Source organism: Microtus ochrogaster, chromosome 18 (genome assembly GCF_000317375.1).
Source record: "Microtus ochrogaster isolate Prairie Vole_2 chromosome 18, MicOch1.0, whole genome shotgun sequence".
Lineage (NCBI taxonomy): Eukaryota > Metazoa > Chordata > Mammalia > Rodentia > Cricetidae > Microtus > Microtus ochrogaster.
The window spans coordinates 67,383,521-67,394,649 of NC_022020.1; the positions used below are offsets into that span (position 1 = coordinate 67,383,521).

The window sequence follows — 11,129 nt, forward strand, 5'->3', positions numbered from 1 at the left end:
CATCTGCGAACACAGGTAACTGGAGGAGAGAAGTGAACAGTCCCTGAGCCTTCTCTCCTCAAGTGCTAATCTCAATCACAAAGCCGCGTTTTCTGTGCTTTGGGCCAGGCTTTCTCCCTGGGATCACCTTCAAGCTCTTACTTTTTGAAAAAATCAAAGTATCAGTGTAAGAATCTCACTTTCATGTCACTGAATCTCAAGTTCTTTAACGTTGCATTAGGTCTAGTGCTCACTAATTTTAAAAGAGCTTGCTGACACTGTTTGCAAGCTTTTTACGTATTTTCGTCTCTCCATAATAAAATTAGCAGTGACCAGACTTAGTCCTAAACACTGAAGCAGGAGACTATTTTGCAAGTCCATTAGACATACTATGTCTGCCAGTTTTCCTATAACCAAAACAATTTCCAACAAAATTTTGTGGATTACGCATTTGAAGAAACAAACAAAAAAAATAGCATTCAACATATAAACAGGTCTCTCAGAGTCTGAAAACACTACCGCCAACAGCAGACAAAGTGAGGTCCCACATATAAGCTTTTTGTTTTTAATCAAGATTTTGTTGTTTTGTTTTTGATATTTTTATTGTTTTTGTTTTTTTGCGTGGTTTTTGTTTTTTGTTTTTTTGATTTTCGAGACAGGGTTTCTCTGTGTAACAGCCCTAGCTGTCCTGGAACTAATCCCAGGCTGCCCTCGAACTCACAGTGATCCACCCACCTTTGCCTCCCAAGTGCTGGGATTAAAAGCGTGCGACCACCGCCCAACAAGATTTTGTTTTTAATTATGTGTCTGTGTATGTTTTAGTGTGGATTTGTGTATATGAGTACAGTGTCTGCAGAGGTCAGAAGGGGATATCAGATCCATCGGGGATTGGAGACGCAGGTGACTGTGATCTCCCCAGCAAGAGTGATGGGGACTCAACACAGGTCTGCAAAAACAGCGTGTGCTCTTAACTGCTGAGCCATCTCTCTAGCCACCTTCTCCTTCCTTCCTCTCTTCCATTCTTTTGTTTTGTTATGATCTGGCTTCAGTAAGCAGTCTTTAAAAATTTTTAATAACTAATGTGTACAAGGAAAAAAGCAAAATCATACACACACCCACACACACAAATACAACTCAATTTCAAAAAAATAAAGTTAAATTTGTAGGAAAATGAAATGGCTGAGAATGTATTATATTAAGCAAGATCACAAAAAAAAATCTCAGAAAAAAAATAAACCAATATTCTCTCCTATTTGGGATCTCACTGATAATGTACGGATTTATGTAAACAGAAGTACATGAGGGTGCAGTGTGGCATGGAGGAAGGGAAACAGAAACACTAACTACAAGGGGAAGCGGAAGGCCTGGCAAGCAGCGGGTATGAAAGAGGATACAAAGCCAACTGTTTTTCTAGTTATACTTCTGTCATGGTTTGTTTTGTTTTGCTTTCGGTGGTGGATATGAGCACAAAAACACTGAAGAGCTGGTCATGGTGCTGCATGCCTTTAATCTCAGCACAAAACGAAGAGAAACCACTACTCTGGACTTGGGTCTGAATTAGATCCCGAAAGACGACATCACAACGAAATGGAGTTACTCGCTAAATGCTGCATCACCAAAACTGAAGCTTTAAGGAACTAGAGCCCAAAACAGACTATTTTTTCCTAAAAACAGGAGACTCTAGTGCACCTAAATGTGACATGGAGACGGGAGTGGTGGTGCATGCCTTTAATCTCAGCACTGTGGAGGCAGAGTCAAGATGATCTTTGTGAGCTCAAGGCCAGCCTGGATGACACAGCAAGTCCCAGGAGTCAAGGCTACGTAGTGAGACCTTTCTCACAACAAGAAAAAGTAAGCTGAAGGCTGGAGAGATAGCCCCATTGGTAAAGTGTTTACCTCACAAGCAAGAGGACCTGGGTGTGAGCCCAAGAGACCACATAAGTGTCTGACACAGTGGTGCACACTTGCATCCCAATGCTGAGGCTGAGCAGAAGGAGCCCTGGTGATCACAGGCCAGTGGGAGCGCTCATCTCAGAGCAGGATAAAAGCAGATGTATATGGCATACATAAACGCACATGCGCACACACACACACACACACACACACACACACACTTTCTCTTGCGTGGAAAGGGGATGTAAGGAAGCTGATACTAAGTAGCTTCTCTCTCCCTATGTTTCCTTGTTCCCACCTTACAGAACCCCTCACTTCACCTCTGCCCTGCCCACACACTCTCCTGTTTCGGGGAGCGGAGGCTGTGCTGGTGGTGAATCACAAAGCCAGTCAGCCCTTTATGCTGTGCTTCAGTCTTCCTGCATCAACACCAACCCTCTACGAACACAGCTAGGGAGCAAAGGTATGAAATTCCAAGGATATATTCTGAATGAGAAAATCTGCTCTGTAGCAGAAACTTACATTTCAAAGAGTCCTCTGGGTAATGCTGGAAAGCTTTATTTGGGAACCACTGAGCCTCCCTGACTCTTCAAAAAGAAAAGAAAAGAAACATTTCATGTTTATGTACTGGACCCTTACAGCTATAGACAGGGAATATGTTGAGGGTCAGGGTCAGCCAAAAACACATAATGAACAACTTAAACAAGACTACTACATGCTTGTCTGCACTATAGTATGCTATATAAACTTCCTTCCAATGTCACACTTTAGCAAGCATTGCCGTAATGTCACAATAAAATACATAAGAGATACCAGATCCTGCTTCCTGAAGGTTCTTAATGAAAACCATTTGATCTCATTTTTAGAAAGACTGTCATTTCTATTCCCTTCCTTCAATGACCTAAAATTTCTAAGCTATTTTTAAAACTGCATTACCACCTTCCTTTAAATTCTAATGGTCTTATAATTATATTTTAAATTAGCATGCACTCCTTTAACTGATACTCTTTATTGAAAAATAATTGATCTAATATACATCAAATTCTGCTCCATAAGTCACACCCAGCAGAAACCACTAATCAACTATATACTTCCAAAGAAGTGGCTGTTACTGGTTCTAGATCTCAAACACAAAGCTCCAGTTCTATTTATCAGGGTTCTTTCTGCATAACAATTAGTAACTGAAGAGCGTGTTGAGCTTGAATTACACATGATGATTAAGCCAGTGTTACTCAGCCTGCATTAGTCTTTTTCCTACGCTTTTAATTGCCTTACCTAGCTTTATTTAAATCTATTTTTAATAAAAGAAAAAAGACCCACTATATAAGTGGAAACAAAAGAGAAGTACAAACACCAAGCCCGCAAAAAGTATTCAGAATTAGAGCATGGAGATCATCTAGCTTTCCAAAGCGGAGAGGAACAAGAGCCCAAGAACCTAAAACTCTGCTGTGAAAAACTTATACTCCACATGTACCTAGAAGGGATCATATGGGATCACATCCCTGTGCCTTACTTAATGCAGACAGCTCTGCCACAGAAGGTCTCTTTAGCTTTTACCTTCCTGGTAAGGGACTGAGTCTGTCAGAAACTATGACATCCCCTAATTGCAAGTGCTTGACAGTTCTCTCGATTTTGACAATTTTAGCACTTTGGTTATCAAACAAAAATAGTAGTACTATTTGGTTCTAAAGTACATTTAATTTGACACAGGGCTGCTGAAACCACATTTCTACTCCTCCTGCATAACTTTCCAAGCGGTGGCAGTGACAACGTGATAGCTTAACTTTACAGTTTAACTGGTAGTTATAAGACAGAATCCCAGTGCAGATTTTAATATGACATAAGAAAACAAGGTTATCAAAATCAAGAAGGAAAACCGGCAAGTGTTGATTTCCCAAAAAATGTCCCTTTTTTCTCAACAAACTGTCTAGGCAAAAGGAGATGTTCGAAGCCGCAGCGAATCATAATTATATTTTAAGTTAGCATGCACTCCTTTAACTGATACCTACGGTAAGCTAGACAGAAAATGAGGAAGTCTGTCATCTACGAGAATGATAAAGGCAAGTGTGTTGCTCTGAAAATAAACTACAAAGGTAAAGAAAGAGTAACTTGGAAAAAAGGAAGAACACCTCTCACAGGTCTGCCTCTACACTCACTCATTTCTACTGTGGCCTGACTTTTGTTTGTTCCGCCTATTTGTCTGTGCATACATGACTTTTCCCTTTAAACAGCTGGACTGCTCCCACTGATAACTGCGCCCACAGGCAAGCTGTCTCTCCTGTGTCCTGTGAGGCTAGAATAGTAATAAATAAAGCCTGCTGCCAGAGGCCATTATGAGGTAAAGTCGGTTATTTAATGACATATAAACTTGTCAATAATGTGCTCAAAGAGGTGCCTGGGACAGGAAGTGATGAGCAGGAATTAACAGAATCAGGAGACCAGTTTTACTGTCCTACTTAGGAGTCAAGATCTGTGACACTTCCCCAAGATCACATCTTCACCTCCAGCTTTCGCTTTTCATACAAACTAAATAGAGCTCATGAAGACAGGCGTGAGACAGAAATAACCTAAGACCTAGAGCACAGACCACAATGTAGGAAACACAATGTGTTACCTGAGTCCTTCCGTGTAGACCTCCCTCCCCTCTTTACCTTCTTAGAAAGGTAAGATTCTTACTGTCTCTCTCTGTCTCTCTCTCTCTCCCTCCCTCCCTCCCTCCTTGGTGTTTCCTTTTTTAGAACTGAGTATGGATCCAATGCGCTGCATACACCAGACAAGCACAACCTAGAAAGCTCCATCGAAGACCTTACCTGCTGTGTATCAATTATGTCTGTATTTTTAACAATAATGCAACTTTGTTCTGGGTGCTTCTGAACTTTAAAAAGTGGAGACAGTGGCAAATACTATATACAGTCTTGTACATTTAGCTTTGTTTGCCATTAATACTTATATCCCTTTAGCTGGAGAGAGGTCTTCTCAAGCTGCCTGTGGTAGTGAAGGTTGTCAGGATAGTGAGGTATGGCTGGCCTTAAGCCTATGTTCCCTCAGCCTCCAGAACAGCTGGGGTTGTAGAGGCTCAGACATGCCTATCTAAGGCTTTCCTTTGGTACGTGGCTCCAGGCACTCAGGTAAGTTTTCCCCTGGGGCAATGTTTCTCAAATGTTACCATCACCAGGGTTTGTCAGCCCAAGTCTTTAGCACAGAAGAAACAGGCAGACAGAGATGTTTGTGAGTTTGAGATTAGCTGGATTTCCATAAAAAGTTCCAGGCCAGCCAAGACTACATAGTAAGATTAATTTCCATTAATTGTAGAAAACAATTTGGCACCAGTACTGTAAAATAAAGACTAAGAGAGAATAATTTGAACACTCAGGTGGCTGATGAAGAATTCTGAGTCAGAGTACACACAGCTCACATCACTGCCAATTTACAGTCACACAATACTCCTTGTCTTACCTAAGCACTCGGAATGCTTTCTAACCTCCCAACAATTCTGCCAGGCCTTTTCGCTGTATAAGCAGCGCATAAATTACACACCAATTAGTTCTTCTAGCTACTGACCAACGGGAGCATCTTTATACTTATCTCTTTGGTGAGGGTGTATAAAATATATACTTGAAGATTCTTTTCTGTGTGTGTGTGTGTGTGTGCATGTGTGCGCGTGTGTGTGTGTGCGTGTGCGTGTAATAGAGAAGGGGAGAGAATGGGTGCGTACTTGTAGAGGAAGTCTGTAGGGCGGGGTCCCCCAAGGATATTTACTTATAAAGATTGCGGGCGCACTCCCGGCGCCCCCTTCTGCTTTCCTGTTCTCCGCTGGAACCTCTGGTTCTGTAAGTCTATTAATCAATTAAAGCTGTATGTATTATTACAATTTCTGTCTGCATTCATTTTCGCCGATACAGAAGTCAGTTTCCGCCTTCCACCTTGTCCAGGCAGTCTCCAGTTTCTGCTTCTGTGCTGTGTATCCCAGGCTGGCTGTGTCCCTCCACTGTCCATCTTACAGGACGAGCACGGGCTGAGAGTGCTTACTTGCCCTGACTTCTCACTTGTTCATCAGGCTTTAGCAGCTAGCACTTTACCTGCTCTCTCCCTAACCTGTTTCCTATTATTCTGACTTTTGCTGCTTGCTCTTCAACTAGCATTAAACTTTTACCAATAATATGTACTGACACATTCAATTGTGTTAATCTGCCTGATTATTTCTGGGTCTTTTTCATATACCATTATCCAAACTAATAATGACAATAAAACTCATTTTTTCTCTTATGACTTGTATCTTTTGTGATTGACTCAAAAATCTCAAATCATACATATAACTATTGCCCCGAATTACCTTCTAAATGTTTTATAGTTTCACCTTCAATATGTAAGTCTTTTATTAAGCTGTACATGACTATTTCCAGCTACATAAATTAGACATGTGTCCCATGAACAGCGAGCTCCTATTTGCTGATGCGCACACATACAGACAGCTGCAATTTTAAGTCTGTGTGTGAAAGTGGAACCTGAGAAGGAGCTTGACACCTGGAGCCCTGCTTCTGACTGCTGTACTTCCCAGGGCTCTGCTCAGCTACCCTGACAGCTCCCAGAATGCCCTGCCCTCTTTTAGGGTACCCTGTGCCCTGCAATGGCCTTCCTCCCTCCTCTTGGGCTCTGCCGCACATTATACGCACATTACGACGTGTCTGATAACGAGACTATACACTGCCTTGGGGCAAAGTGCCTACAATCAGACATCTAAGGACTGAACCATGGGAGAGTGTTGGCTAAAGTGTCATGAAGTCAGTGGACTGGCCTATGACTCAAAGAGCGGCTATACAGTCACACCGCCTTGGCTAGAAACTAGCTCCACCATTTAAGAGCTGCACAGAGCTGCACAAACTGCGTGCCCACCCTAAACTGAATGCACCATAGTGGATAAAATGTAGGACACGGCTTCAGAGAATGTGCTGGGGACTAAATGAGATTATGAAAAGTTTACACCAACTAAGAGCTCAAAACATTATTGTTATTTTCATGGAATTCTTTTTATTACCTTTATTACTCCTTAGTACCAAGTCCTTAGTATTTCAGACACTTCCAATTTTCTGGGGTAAACACAAGGGAGCCAAATTGTTAAAAAAGTAACATTACATCCAGAAAATAGCCATGCACATAAAAGCATTAATGCTCAAAAGGAAAAATGAAACTTCCTGTCGAGAGCTATCCATCCATGCCCACCCTCTCCCTGAGAGTCCTCCTCCAGAGCTACCAGTGGGAAAGTTCTGGATACAACTCTAGGAAGCTGTAAGCTCCTTTATACTTTGATGCCGTCATCAACTGCAGTCTTCTCTGCAGCTACTTCTTGGCTATAGGTAGGTAGTCACAATGGAGAGGGAAACAAGATTGTTGGAACCATAATTTAATTACAGTAGTGAGATAGTATAGTTGGAGAATAATGAAAAGAATATAAGTCACTTTCCACCAAAAGAAATCTTTAATACAGATATAGATATGTATACATGAGGTATGGGTTGTGTTGTATTTGAATCTGGAATGTCCCCAACATGCTCCAGTTCTGAACTCTTGATGCCCAGCTTGTGGTCTTATTGTGATGCTTGTAAAACCTTTAGGAAGTAGAACTTATTAGGCAAAAGATGTCCTGTCCCTGACCCCAGTTTGTTTTCGCCACAGAAGGGAACAAGGATCCTATTGGGTGGGTATCAGACTAAACACCACTCTTGCTACAGTCTGGCAAACAACCTAACTGTCATTTGTCCATGATCTGAAAAATCTGAGCAAGGCTCAATTCAAAACTAAAGGACGAATTTATATCTGGGGAAGAAAATTCCAAGATATCGCAGCATGCTTTTAACCAGATTTACAGTAAGAAAGACAAAAGCAGAGCACAAAGATTTGGAAAAGAGTCAGTATGGCAAAGAGTGGTAAGAAGACCTTTCAAGTTGTGGACAAAGCAATACACAAAGAACTGTAATTAGAGAGGTCAGCACCGTTACAGAGCAGAACAAGGACACTGTGACAAATCAAAGTTTGCCTCCTTGCTAAGACTCTAGGAAGATGGCCTTGCTGGAGGAGTGTGCCACTTGTGTGCCACTGAGCATGGGCTCTGATGTTTCAAAACCCCGTACCAAGCCAGGTCTTCTCTCTCTCTCTGCCTGGAACTGGAGAACTCGGGTGAGCAACTGTCCCAGCACCTTGCCCTTCCAGCCATGACTGTATACTAACTCTGAAACTACAAACAAGCCCCTAATTGCTTCTTTTCTTTTACTTAATTTATGTATTTATTCATTTTTAGTTTTTCTGTGTAGCTTTAGAGTCTCTCCTGGAAGCCACTCTGTAGACCAGGCTGACCTCAAACTCACAAAGATCCACATGTCTCTGCTTCCTGGGATTAAAGCTGCCCAGCTAAACGCTTCCTTTGATAAGGTGTCATGGTCTCTCCTCACAGCCAAAGAACAGTAACTAAAACACTATCCCTCCCAAAAATTGCAATGACAGAGGCCAGGTGGTGGTGGCGCACGCCTTTAATCCCAGCACTCAGGAGGCAGAGGCAGGCGGATCTCTGTGAGTTCAAGGCCAGCCTGGTTTACTACCAGGACAGGAACCAAAAAAGCTATGGAGAAATCCTGTCTCGAAAATCAAAAAGAAAGAAAGAAAGAAAGAAAGAAAGAAAGAAAGAAAGAAAGAAAGAAAGAAAGAAAGAAAAGAAATTGCAATGACAGTTGCTGCTAAGAGCAGAGGCATTTAGATTCCCTGGACTCTCACAAAGACTACACTGTGTCGAGAGAGCTAAGGGTCCTGCTACCTAGGACTACACGGGACCTGCAACAATAACAAGTAGCACCTCCAGTAGACTTCACTCAAAATGTTCAGATGCTCAAGTATACACCAAAGTGGTAAGCACCAGCCAGCACTTGAAATGCCACTTCTCCTTGCTTAGCCAGTTTTTGAGGGTAAATTAACAGGAGTCCAACAAGCTGACTGGTAATAGTCACATTAAACCTTTTTGCTCTTGAAGTTACCTTCATATTTTAAAAGAATCCAGGGCTGTTTATGAGATGCTGTGACACAGAAAATACACTGTCTCCACTCCCTAGGAACTAGGTGGTCTGGCCAATCTTATGTCCTACCACTTAGAACTTTAAAGGACACAATGATGGAGACGCAGAGGGGACTCAGGAGTGCATCACAAAGGTGGTAGTTTCTCCAGTCAGTAGCAAAATTCTAAGCAGACTACTTACAGGATGTGGCCAAGCTATGACCTCAGTCAAGACCCCCAGTCTCTCTCCTGGAACACATTTCTCCAGCCTGCTATGACTCTTCCAGTACATGCCCCTCTGCTTACATCAGTCAAAGCCCATTCCTAGCTGACACCCAAGAACCATGAGCAGCAGTGCAATGCCTCGCCCTCAGAGAACACAGGATCAACACGAGACTGTACTGCCACGGCCAGTTACTACCTAGTACTCCGCTATCCCGCCCATCAGTTTACTTGCTACAATGACTGGGACAAAGCAGGCAGACAAGAAATGCTTCCTGTATGAACTCCACAACTAGGGAGAATGTTAGGCCACCGTGCAGAAACACCCACTAGCACTTATTGCCAAGAGGGTCAAAGTGCCAGGTGGATCTGCACAGCTTAACTCATTCGGGAATTTACAAACTAGGATTCTTTTCACCACCTAATTAGCAAACCTACCCCCCTCCGTGTGTATGTATATGTGTGTGGTGCGTTTATTTTTCTTAAGAGAGAAATAAAAAAATTAGCATTCTATTTTACTAGCATTCTCTTCCAGTAAGAAAAGCCTAATTTGGGCCGGGCGGTGGAGGCGCACACCTTTAATCCCAGCACTCAGGAGGCAGAGGTAAGTGGATCTCTGTCAGTTTGAGGCCAGCCTGGTCTACAAGAGCTAGTTCTAGGACAGGAACCAAAGCTACAGAGAAACCCCGTCTCCAAAGACAAAAACAAACAAACAAAAACCCTTTTAAGCGGTTTTCAGGTTTGTAGAAAAGTTGTAGTGGAGCACAAACAGTGGGTATGGTCTCCACTTCCTGTTTGTGCCGGCCATTATTCTAGATTCTGGAAAGCTAACACTTGGCTATTTTAATAAATGTACCTTGTGAGTGCTAAAACAGATCTGCAAATGTAGTGGAAGTTACCTGGTGGGGTTTTTTAATGTAACCAGTTCTCATCTGCTGTAGCACAAAGTCTGGCTTGTGCCAACAGGAATACTCCTATCTGGAACAAGTACCAAACATTTGAATGTGAACATTGATTTTGCTCAAGTTATTTTATGGATGTTAGTGAATTTGGAGTAACTTCTATACAAAGTTGTCCTGCTTTATGAGTTATAGCGTATGTTCAACAGACAGGAGATCTTCGAATACTTTCTAATCAGTATTTTGTTTCAAGATGGACTAAGATCCCACCAATTAGGTACATACTGTGTGTGACCAGCCCTGTCAAACATAGGCTAAAAAGTCACCATTGGACTTTTACATCCCATTACATAATAAAAAAAAATCGGAGAGAGGAGGGAGGAGGAGAGGAAGAGGGATACAGAGAAAGAGAGGGGGTGTGAGTGTGGAGCAGTGTGTTCACAGAGGCCAACTCCGCCAAGAGGTCCTGTTCCAGAACTCTTCAATATAAACGCTCCACTCAAAACCCAACGCTACCAACAGGGGTCAGCAGCCTCTGCTCCCATCGCCCAGCAGACTGAGCTGCAGACAGAAGGCAAGCACAGCCGGCGGTGGTCCCGAGGGTGCCGAGTTTAAGTGGGACGAGGCGCGCTGCCCACTGCCAAGCTGACCGGTGTCGACCGCCGCAGGGGCCCGAGTCCCCCGGCAGTCGCGCAGAGCAGGAACCTCCCTTTCCGTCGTGGGCTCCCGGTCACCGGCATGGCGTAACGGAAGAAGCGCGAGTGGCAGCGGCGGCAGAGGCGGCAGCGGCTTCGGCAAGGCACCCGGGTGCACGGGAGCGGGCTGCGCGGAGCCTCTGCCGGGAAGCCCGTCCCTCGGAGCAGACGCTGGGCAGCCGGGGAAGCGTGCTCCTCCGGGACGGACCGGGGAACGGCCAATCCCGGAGCCGAGGGCGGCGCGGCGGACTCCGAGCACGGCTGTCAGCGCTCTAGCCAAGGGGACACCCGCGCCCAAGGAGCCCGAGAGGGCGCGAGACAGCCGCGGCCCCGACAGCTGCTGCACCGGCCGGAGGTCGCCGGGCAGCGGGACGAGCGCCGCCGACGGGCGAGGGCGTGGGT

The 11,129-nt window shown here is 44.0% G+C and overlaps 1 protein-coding gene across 1 annotated transcript in view; it reads right to left on the reverse strand.

Annotated features, from left to right (window-relative positions):
* The window catches only part of Znf407 (zinc finger protein 407), a 364,962-nt gene that overhangs the window by 353,004 nt on the left and 829 nt on the right, over positions 1-11,129 (reverse strand). The window lies entirely within an intron of this gene.